The sequence below is a fragment of the Anser brachyrhynchus genome, assembly GCF_964034855.1.
Source record: "Anser brachyrhynchus genome assembly, chromosome: 3".
NCBI classification, from domain to species: Eukaryota; Metazoa; Chordata; class Aves; order Anseriformes; family Anatidae; genus Anser; species Anser brachyrhynchus.
This window is the reverse complement of record NC_137696.1, coordinates 117,979,303-117,990,088: the sequence shown is the minus strand read 5'-3', so window position 1 is coordinate 117,990,088 and position 10,786 is coordinate 117,979,303.

Below are 10,786 nucleotides of genomic sequence, written 5' to 3'. Positions count from 1 at the left end.
GTTTTTTTTTTTTTTTCCCTGAGAATAAACCACTGTTAAAATAAACCACAAATGCCACAACCCTCATGGCTCTCATTTGCCTCCTGCAGTTTGATCACAAGAATAAAGCATGAGAGCATGAAGCAGCTCTCCAGTCAAGCTGAAAGAGGAGGAGTTGACAAGCCAGGGAAATGTTCTCCTGTAACCTTGAACTTGTATTCACTTTCCTCTGAAAACAAGATGTCTCAAGGCAGACAGGGGTGGAGGTGAAGTACTTCACAACATCAATACCATGTTATAAATACCTCAGAACTGTGGTAGCCTGAAGGTTTTGTAGACTCCATGGAATTTCAAATCAACCTACCACAGAGCATTTCCCTTTTACACTAAAAACAAAACAAAACAAAAACACCAAAACAATAAAAAAAATCCAAGTCCAGCTTGTTGCAATTATAAATTGTTGGAAAAAGAGGGCTAAACAAAGGAATAGCTCCTGTTTGGTGATTCAGTGCTTCAGCTGATGGAGAGCTGAGACAATAATCTGGGTGATACTCTAGAGAACCAGGGTAGGGCTGAAGAGCTATACTCAATTCCTGGCACATCCACAAACTGTATAATACCAGACAAGTCAGTAAGTCTGATTTGTTCCTCAGTATATCCTCTCTGAAATGGACACATTCCTTATCTACTTTATAGCATAGCTGTGGGAATAAAAATCATTTAAGTCTGCTATAAATGATTTGCACAGGCAGGAAGATGTCTTACAGTCCATGTGACTCAGATGTCCTGTCAATTATCAGATGGAGGAAAGGGAGATATGACCCCAAAACTTGCTGTCTCCACCCTTTACATGCTCTACAGTGTTCAGGACATGATAAAGTGTTTGGAAAGCCAAGGTAGTTCTGGAAATCTTATGAAGAACCTGTGTGTGGAGGTGAATAAACTTTCTGTGAGAGACTGAGTCTTTTTTTTTTTTTTTTTTTCATTCAGTTCATCTTGGAACTATCCTGAGATAAAAAGGATTAAAATAATACAAATAAATACACAAACCCTGTACGTCTCTGTTAGGAGAAAGAATAGAGATAGACAGGGATTTCAGGAGAGCTAAGAAAACACAGACATGAGTGAGAGCCCTACAAAGGCAAGAAGATACAAAAGAATATGAAAAATGTTTCTACCTCCGGTGGTGTGAGGGGCAGGTGGGCTCCAGGAGCCCTTTGGCTTTGTCTCATTACTGTTGGTTTACACAGGGTCATTGAAAGAGAAAGCAACGGCTCCAGAAGAGTCAGTAATTGAAATCCAAAAGAAGAATGAAAAGGAAAGGTATGTAATTGAAAACATCAGGAAAAAAATGGTAAAGTGCAATTTTGTTCCATGTCCTACAGTGCATTGGTGTTTATTATAAAAACTTATTATAAAACTTATTATACTTATAAAACTTATAAAACTTACTATAAAACTATAATAAACAACTATAATAAACAAACTTGTTCCAAGCAAGGGGAATAAGGATTTAGAGGCTTGTTGGAAAGACTGAAAAAGGATATACTAGAGGTTTTACAGACAGATTGGGGGTGGGAATGACATGCTAAGTTCTACAGGCAGCAATGGAAAACAGGGAAATGCTATCATTAAAAAAAGGTTATTAATCATGTGATTTAGTCTAATCTCTGTGGAATGACAAGACAAGGAACATTGAAGGTGATGGGATCTTATTTTAAGATAAGGCAAATAATACTCTGCAGGTACTTTCTTTAAAAAACTTTTAGATGACAGAAATAGATGAACTAAATCTTACCCTGTGACACTGACAGCAAGGCACCGTACTCAAGTTTCCCAAGACACAAATCCACATCCAGCCATTAAACTACATTTTCCTTTCACTTGCTCATAAACTCCTTTTGCTCAAATCATGATGTTTCTCAACATGCTATCTGATGGTGTAACAGGAGTGCTTTCCAAGCACGGGTAAGGAAGTTTCAGAACTGTAACATGGTGAACAAGTTAGTTCGGTTGCCTGCTGAGGCTTTATATCATCCAGGCATATCCACTGGGAATAATTTCAGTGTTGGTCACGTTATTGGTATCTTCAAAGTTGCAAGAACTGGTCTGAAAAGTGAAACTTTGATTTAGGAGATTCATGGGCATTTTTAATCACAGGGGAAACAAAGAAGAGAGTAAGAATAAAAGCCAATGCATTGTCTTTTGTCTACATATAATTCCTATAATAAAGACCTCTGAAAAATATGGGTTGGTGTCTGTCTGCTGTTCTTATGACAGTGCCGCACAGAAGGCATGTGACGGGAAAATTGAGACAGGTGTCTAACACAGACCTGCTGAAGATGAAGAGTGGTTAATAAGCAGGGTGCTAACACACGTCATTCAATCCATGTAATCAGACCAGACACTTTATTGAATCCAGGATGAAAATAAAGGCTTCACATTTCTAGGCATCAAAAAAAAAAAAAAAAAAAAAGTGTGTGAATGAGAATATATGCACAAAATCAAAATATGTGCCCCCCCCGTTGACATGAAAAGGACTAATTAATTATCTAAGTTGTCACATCCCCAGTTATTCTGCATTCTGTCTCGCATGTACATTCTCACTCTATCACAGTTTTTTTAAGGATTTAAGGCAAAATTTAAATTAAACACCTATAATGCTACGTCTGATATTAGTGATCACAATGTTTTAAACACAAAGAGAGAAAGGAAGAGAGAAAGGTAGATTTAAGAAAAGAAAAGAAAATACATAGAAGAGAAGGTCAGGAAGTTGCAGAAAATATTACAAAACGACATAGTAACAGGGGAAATAAATAGAAGGTGCACATACTCACACCCACAAAATCTCCTCCTGGGTTAATTGTGGCTTACACTTGCATCTAATATTCAGTTTATTTCTGGTAAACAATTACTTACTGCCAACTTTCTTTCTCTAAACTTTGAAGTTCTTGTTTCAAAAGTAGAGCGTCAGGCAGCTTCCCTGTCTGGTTATACACGTTTAGGCATAAGCTGGAAATCAGGTACTTCTAAAAACAACAACAAACAAACATACAACCCCCCCCACCACTTTCCTTTTATGTTACTGCTGGAATTTTATTCTGCTTGAGCTGTGTTTTTCTTGCCTAATCAGGCTTCTCTATTTATGTCCTTTGGCTGTCCCTACTTCACATTGCACTGTTGCTCACCATGTTTGCTAAACTTTCATTGAACTCATGAACAGCTTTGGCTGTGACTTGCATTAGGGTTCAACAGCTTCTATTTCCTGCTGACTAATGTGCTAGAAACCAAGCTAGACTCTAACCCTGGATTTGCTTTGAAAAGACCCAAACTTACTTCTTTGGCCTTTAGTTTGCACTGACCTTGAAACAAAGATTATTTCTATTTGCGTTGCTGGAAAACAGAATTTGGATAATATAGTTACTTTTTTTTTTAAATTTAAATAATATAGTTACTTTTTTTTTTTTTACTAAAAATATTTTTTAGAGTTTTTGAAATGGAGAAACAGAACATGCAGTACAGAAACACAGGAGATCCAATCAAAATGTTCATACTGCAAAGAAAAAATGAAATTATAAAATAAATCTGATTTTAGAGTGAGATGTTTTATTTAAAAACAAACAACTCAGCAGAGAACTGAGATGTAGTCATGGTGAAAACAAGAATGAAAAGCAATATATTTGTGTGTTAACCTAAAAATCCCCCCAAACTGAACCCAGACCCCAATTTGCATTTTCAAATCAGCTCTGGAGATTCATGGATGCTAAAACGACAATTGTGACCACTTAGTCTGCCAGCCTGAAAAACATTGAACCATTAATTTCACTTAATAGTTTCTGCATTAGGCCCAATAACCTGAAGATGAACCAAGCTATGTCTCATAGAGAAATATTGATGGTTTTTTTAAGGTTTCTGGGGAGAAAAGGTCTACAAGAGTATATGATTGAACAGTTATTTCCCCAAGCCATTAAAAATGAGCACATATTTCCGCTTTGAATTTCCTGTTTTCCTGCTTCCAACTCCTGTTTTTGCTCTTGTTGTTGTTTTAAGCCTGTCTGTGACATTAAATCTCTCAGCTAGATTTGAAAGTTGTATTCTGTTGTAAACCTTCTCCTCATTTTGATACACATGACTATGTCAGTGAGAATCCTCCCCGTCACCAAAAACTGATGCGATATGACGTAACTCAAAAGTAAAAACGGATGTCTTAGTGATAATTTTTCATAGTGACTCTGGCTGAAGACAATAATATGGTTTTCAAAAAAAAAAAAAAAGGAGAGGAAACAAAGGTAGAAAGTTATTGAAGATTTAAAGAAACTGCAAAGAAAATAAGAAACTTCCAAGTGTATCCAAAAAAAGGAAATCTTTTCGAACACGTCAAATGTGCTCACACACACACACACAGGGGTGCACACTTGCCTCCCTGTCTCTCCCTTCCTCGCTGGCTGTCATGTCTGTGCCACCCTGGAGGAGGGTTCTTGCACCAGACCAGGAAGGATGGTGATGTCATGGAGCAGCTGCTGGCAGCACCAAACCGGATTATGAATCAACAATGTGCTCTTGCAGCCAGGAGGGCTAACCATACCCTGGGGTACATCAGGCATGGCATTGCGAACTGGTCTAGCTGGTCGACAGAAGGGATTGTCCAGCTCTGCTCTGTGCTGGTGCAGCTTCACCTGGAGCACTGCATGAAGTTTTTTGGGCACCATAATATAAGAAAGAGGTAAGGCTGTTAGAGAGTGTCCAACGAAGGACAACAACAATGATGAAGGACCTAGAAGGCAAGATGTATGAGGAGCGGCTGAGGTCCCTTGGTTTGCTCAGCGCAGAGCAGAGCAGGCTGAGGGGAGGCCTCATGGTGGCCTGCAGCTTCCTCACAAGGGGAGTGGAGGGGCAGGCGCTGAGCTCTGCTCTCTGGGGACAGCGACAGGACCCGAGGGAATGGCATGGAGCTGGGACAGGGGAGGGTCAGGCTGGGTGTGAGGAAAAGGTTCTTCACCCAGAGGTGGTCAGGCACTGGGACAGGCCCCCCAGGGCAGTGGTCACAGCACTGAGCCTGCTGGAGCTCAAGAAGCGTTGGGACAATGCTCTCAGACATAAGGTTTTGTGTGGTCCTGTGTGGAGCCAAGAGTCAGACCCAATGATCCTTGTGGGTCCCTCCCAACTCAAGATATTCTATGATTCTGAGTAAAAATAGCCTCTAGTGTGCACACACAAACAGGCACATGGACATACTAAATAAAGAGAGATTTGCTATGAGGCAGAGGGCCTGTACTTTTGATACAACCACCAGCCTGACTTTCCGCTCACATCTCAGCAAAAGAACAAAAGAAAGGGGGAACATAATAATACACAAATCTAATATTATTCTGCCTCTCCCCCCCCAAAAAAAAAGGAAAAAGAAAGAAAGAAAAAAAGACTTTAATAACATCTGAGAGACACTTTTTTTTCATATATATCTAAGCACTCTTTATCCCAAATCATGTGGCTCAATTCTGGTTTAAGATGAGAAGTGAGCCAAACAGGACAGTAACATATAAGGGATTCACACTCAGGAGAACAGCCTGCTTGGGCTATAATTGCAAAACACACACAAAGAGTTTCTGAAGGCTTGGATACCACATAGACATCAAATACTGCCTGTATTGCTTTTTTTTTTTTTTTTTTTTTGCCCCTGGATTATGAAAATGTACTTCACAGTTCAGCTGAAACATAATCCTAGCTTTTCTGTTTATTCAGAATAAAAAGCACCAAAACAAATCATAAGAAAACACAACACCCTGCTTTCACACCTCATAGGAGACATTTAAAATCTTGGAAAAGTGTCTGATCGTACTTTATAGCAAAGCAGGGCAAGCCTGTAGATCAAGGTGAAGCTTACTCCGAACAGACAGAGAAATTTAGAAGCATTTTTCTTGGGGGATTGTAAAACAGGATCCTACCACTCCATCTACCTCCTCCAGAAGGGTGAAGAGGTACTGAGCCATCTATAAAAGGTTCTTATTTGGAGGGACTGAAGAGCACAGATGTTTAATCTAAAGAAAGGCTTTAGTATTTTAGCTGCCTGGAGCTGCCCAACCCCTTAAGAACTCCAGACTTCCCTTGCATGATTAGTTGTTTATTGTCTTGGATACTATGGTTCTGCAGGACACTGTGGTGGTTTCACCCAGCTGGGCAGCTGAACTCCACCACAACCACGCTCTCACTCCCCCTCGTCAAATAAAAAGGGGAGAAAATACAATGGAAAAGGCTCACAGGGAGATCACTCAACAATTATTGTCACAGGCAAACCAGACTCAGCATAGGGAGATTGATATGATTTATTGCTTATCACTAGCAGAGCAGAACAGTGAGAAACTAAAAAGAAACAAAAAACACCTTTCCCCCAACCATTCTTTTCTACCTCCTTCCCCTGAGCAGCACAGGGGAACGGGCAATGGTGCTGCGGTCAGTCCCTCATGCTTCGTTTCCGCGGCTCTTTCACGGTCCCTCCCTGCCCCTGCTCCCCGTGGGGTCCCTCCCACGGGATGCCGTCCTTCCCGAACTGAGCCTGCGGGGGCTGCCCACAGGCAGCAGCTCCTCAACAACTGCTCCCACACGGCTCCGTACCACGGGGTCCATCCCCCAGGAGCAAACTGCTCCAGCACGGGTCCCCCACGGGCGGCAGCTCCCCCCAGACCCCCTGCTCCTGCGTGGGCTCCTCTCCACGGGCTGCAGCTCCGGCCCGGGGCCTGCTCCTGCGGGGGCTCTCCATGGGCCGCAGCCTCCTCCAGGCCACATCCACCTGCTCCACCGGGGGCTCCTCCACGGGCTGCAGCGTGGAGATCTGCTCCGTGTGGGACCCGTGGGCTGCAGGGGGACAGCCTGCTCCACCAGGGGCCTCTCCACAGGCCGCAGGGGATCTTGTGCTGTGTACCTGGAGCACCTCCTGCCCTCCTTCTGCACTGCCCTGGGGGTCTGCAGGGCTGGTTCTGACTCCTTGCTTTCCCAGCTACTGGTGCACAGCATTTATTATTATTATTATTATTATTATTATTATTATTATTATCGCCTGCCTTAAATCTGCTCTTATAGAGGTGCAAACGACTTATTGGCTTGGCACTGTGCAGCGGCAGGTCTCTTTGGAGCTGGCTGGAGCTGGCTCTGATCTGACATGGGACAGCTGCTGGGCCCTGCTCACAGAGGCAACTCCACCAGCCCCCCTGCTACCAAGCCCTTGCCACATAAAACCAATATGGACACCTACTCTTCTCCCAGATCAGTAAATTTAAAAACAATCCATCTACTACATATGGTAGACTGTAATTTTAGCTTAGTTTGGCTTAGTTTATGAACTATTGTAACTGATTTATAACAAATGAGCATCTAAGGCTATAGACACTGAATTCTGAGGTATATGAGGGAGGGAAGGAAAAAAAAATCTTTTTTCCTGTATCAGCTTAAGGGTCAGCTTCTGTCTCTGGCAGAATTATTTTATATCTAGACTGAAACTCTTGAATCAACCATTCCTACTGTTTTTGCAGTATGTACCATGTGGATTGTTGGTGACATCCTCTAACAGTAGGGAGTAAGGTTCATTTTCCCCCACCTGCTCTATAGGCAAGATATATAGGAGAAAAACTTTACGTCAGAAAGATATATCTTTTATGTAAAGACTGAAAGAATCCAAAGCCCCATAACTGCATTTTTTATGTTTAAGGTGTAGTTTTATAACAGACTGTTAGGTGTTTTGAGAACAAAGATTATAAACACTTTAATTCTTATAATGGAGCCTGAGAAATTTTTACCACCTTCAGAAAAATATGATTCTCTTCAGAAAGGATGAACTTGTTTCTTCTTAAACTGCCTAATGAGATGAATGAATATCACACAACAATAATTTCTCCTAATTATAGGAAGTCTAAAATAAATTAATGGAGAGAAATATCTATTTCTCTCTCTCTCTCTTTTTTTCTTTTTTCTTTTCTGTACAGCAGCATTTTCAGCGCTCATCAACATTGCCCCTAAGGCAGAAATGGAGTCATGCATGATCAATTTATCTTACAAGTCTTCCAAAATAGTTCCCTGTCTCCATTTAGCAGTGTCAAGGTTTGTTCTAATCTGCCATTTCAGACAAGATTTAGAGCTTCCACACTTTGATTCTTTGGATGAATGAGGATTAAAGTTTTCATTGCTTGTTTGTAATGAGGCAAGTTGTAGCTCTAATTATGTAACCAATTTGCTGAAGTTAACTCTTGAAAAGAACAGCCATGGTCCAGTCAGAGGTTCATTTCATGTTGATGAGGTCTGTAAGCAATGCAGACAGTGTAAGTTGAAAGTCAATGGTATCTGGGTGCCTAAAACTGACATGGCTTTGAAAACCCGGTGATAACCATCAAATGACTGGAAGAACATACACTGATACCAGTGGCTTATTAAGGCTAATGTAAAGAGGTCCAAATCTATCTGTGTGTTTTGCTTTGTGTTAATGCAGTTTTGCAATCAGAGGGATTTCATTAAAAGACCCAAGCTACTTAAGAACCAGCCTGTGAGTAATGCATCAATCAATTCTAAGGGAAAAGAGACCTTTCTGATCACCTGTGTTACAACAGCTGCAGAAATGCACACATTACTTTTTATCAGAACAAGTAATGTAATACCAAATTCATAACTTCTGAAAAGATATCTGTCTTCTTCAAAGGACTCCTGAATATGGAAAATTCATTGGTAAATTGCTCCAGATTTTAATTCTCCTATTATTAAAAATATGAAACTTACTTTTCATTGTTTCTTGCTTCAGCCTACAGATTATGGATTATCTTTGGTCTTAAAAAATACAGCATTAAAAGGATAGACACATATCAGATATCTTCTTGTGTCAATATTTTTACATCATGATCCACTTGGTTCTTTACATTCTCTTTCACTAAATGAGTGTAGACTGCATTTTTTAAAATCCACAGTAGAAGAATATATTTTCAGGTCTTGGATGAGAATTTTTGCCAGACGAGAGCAGCTGGCAGGTGTTGGTATGCCTTTCATCAGTGTTGTGTCTATTTTGTTACCTCCATGTACTAGTCATGACCTTATGGCAATCAGTGTTCTTTCAAGGTGTGGTCCCACTGTTCACATGTGCAGTCCTCACTTTGAGGTCCCAGATGGATTGTGCTTTGCTGTGATACAGTACAGGTTGTTTGACCACATCAGACCTATAACATTACTGACTCAGTACTGATGACCTGCTATTATTATTCAGTCACTCCTCAGCTCTTTACATAATCAACAAACATTTTACAATGATATTTTCTTCTGGTTCATTGACAAAATCTATTTGTGAAGAATGTGCTAAAACCACTGTAAATAATTTGTGTTATCTCACATAGTGTGCCAGGCATATATATATGTGTTTCTGTATCTGTGAGTACTTTCTAAATATACATTATTTTGCTGCTGCTGTTTGAGTTTTGATGTGCAGAATCAAGTGCTTTATTAAAGTACTGTGTGATGTGTAATGGGTTTGTTGTCTTGCGGAAAAAGACAACAGCAAAGTTAGGTTTGCTACCAGTTAAGAGGCACTCTTCTTTAATTCAAGTGGTTGAATGGTGGTGAATTTTCCAATGCTGCAAGTGAAAGTCATTTGGAGCATTCTTGGGACATCATTGAGAGTACAGGAAAAGAATAAAAGATTTCAGAGACCAATGCAATTGCTTACATTGCTTCTGCTTGTTGGCAGCTTAACACTGCAAACATGAAAGCCACTCTTGCATCTTTACAGAATTCCAGCATGCTTCAGAAATTTTTCTCTGAGACAGCCAAAGTAAATACATAAATATATTCCATCCCACAACAAGATCTGCACTTACACATTGGGGTTATTATTCTTTTCTCAGGCCTCACAAACAACTTTTTTACTGAAACGGTCCTTGCCCTTTGGATTGGGAGAATTGTGACTCACGTTTTTCTCTCTGGCCTTGGAAAAGCTGTGGGGCATAAGATAAGATTTTCCCTTCCCCCATCCTCCTCCTCAAAAAAACCCAAACCAAAACCAAAAACAAACAAACAAACAACAAGAACAAGAACAACAACAAAACAGTAACAACAACAACAAAAAAAAACATGAGAGATTTGGACTATAGTTCATCATAGAAGAGTTTGGCAACTTTATCTACCCATTTGTAATCCAAATGTGAATTTTCTGGCAGTAAGCATAAACACATACACACACAAAAAGGATAAAATATTTCCATGTTACACTAGGAAAGTACTGGTGTTAGTACAAGGAATGTTGCATTCATTTAAGTGCACTGGATAGGGGATCAGAACAACAAAGAAAACAGAAAGAAATCTAAAATTGTTTCTATGTAAAATTTAGACACTGATGTTTAGGAAAATGAGTCATGCAATCCCTCATTGCAAGTTCTTGGGGTGGTCCCACTGCAAGTTTCTTCTTCAGATTTCTGGGATCCAGAAAAAAGATATCCTTATGCAATTATTTACTGTGTTCATTTGGACTACACTGAATTCAGCTGAAGCTGTAGCAGTGGTATTATCATGTGCCTTCATATAATGAACCAATTGTTTGTGTTGTCTTCAGGGAAGTGGGAATCTCAAAATTCAAATGTTTATTTCATGATTATTTCTAAGGTTTAATGAGAAAATGTCTAAATACCTTAAATACTATAAAAGTAGGTTCTCTTTTTTCATCCTTCCCTTCTAATCCTCAAAGTTTGTTTTCTTGATTGCAAAGTGACTTTGTTCTACTAGATAGGAAGAGTAGGTTTCCCTCAGTATTACCCATAATTACACTGCTTTCTTGGATGCTGGAAAT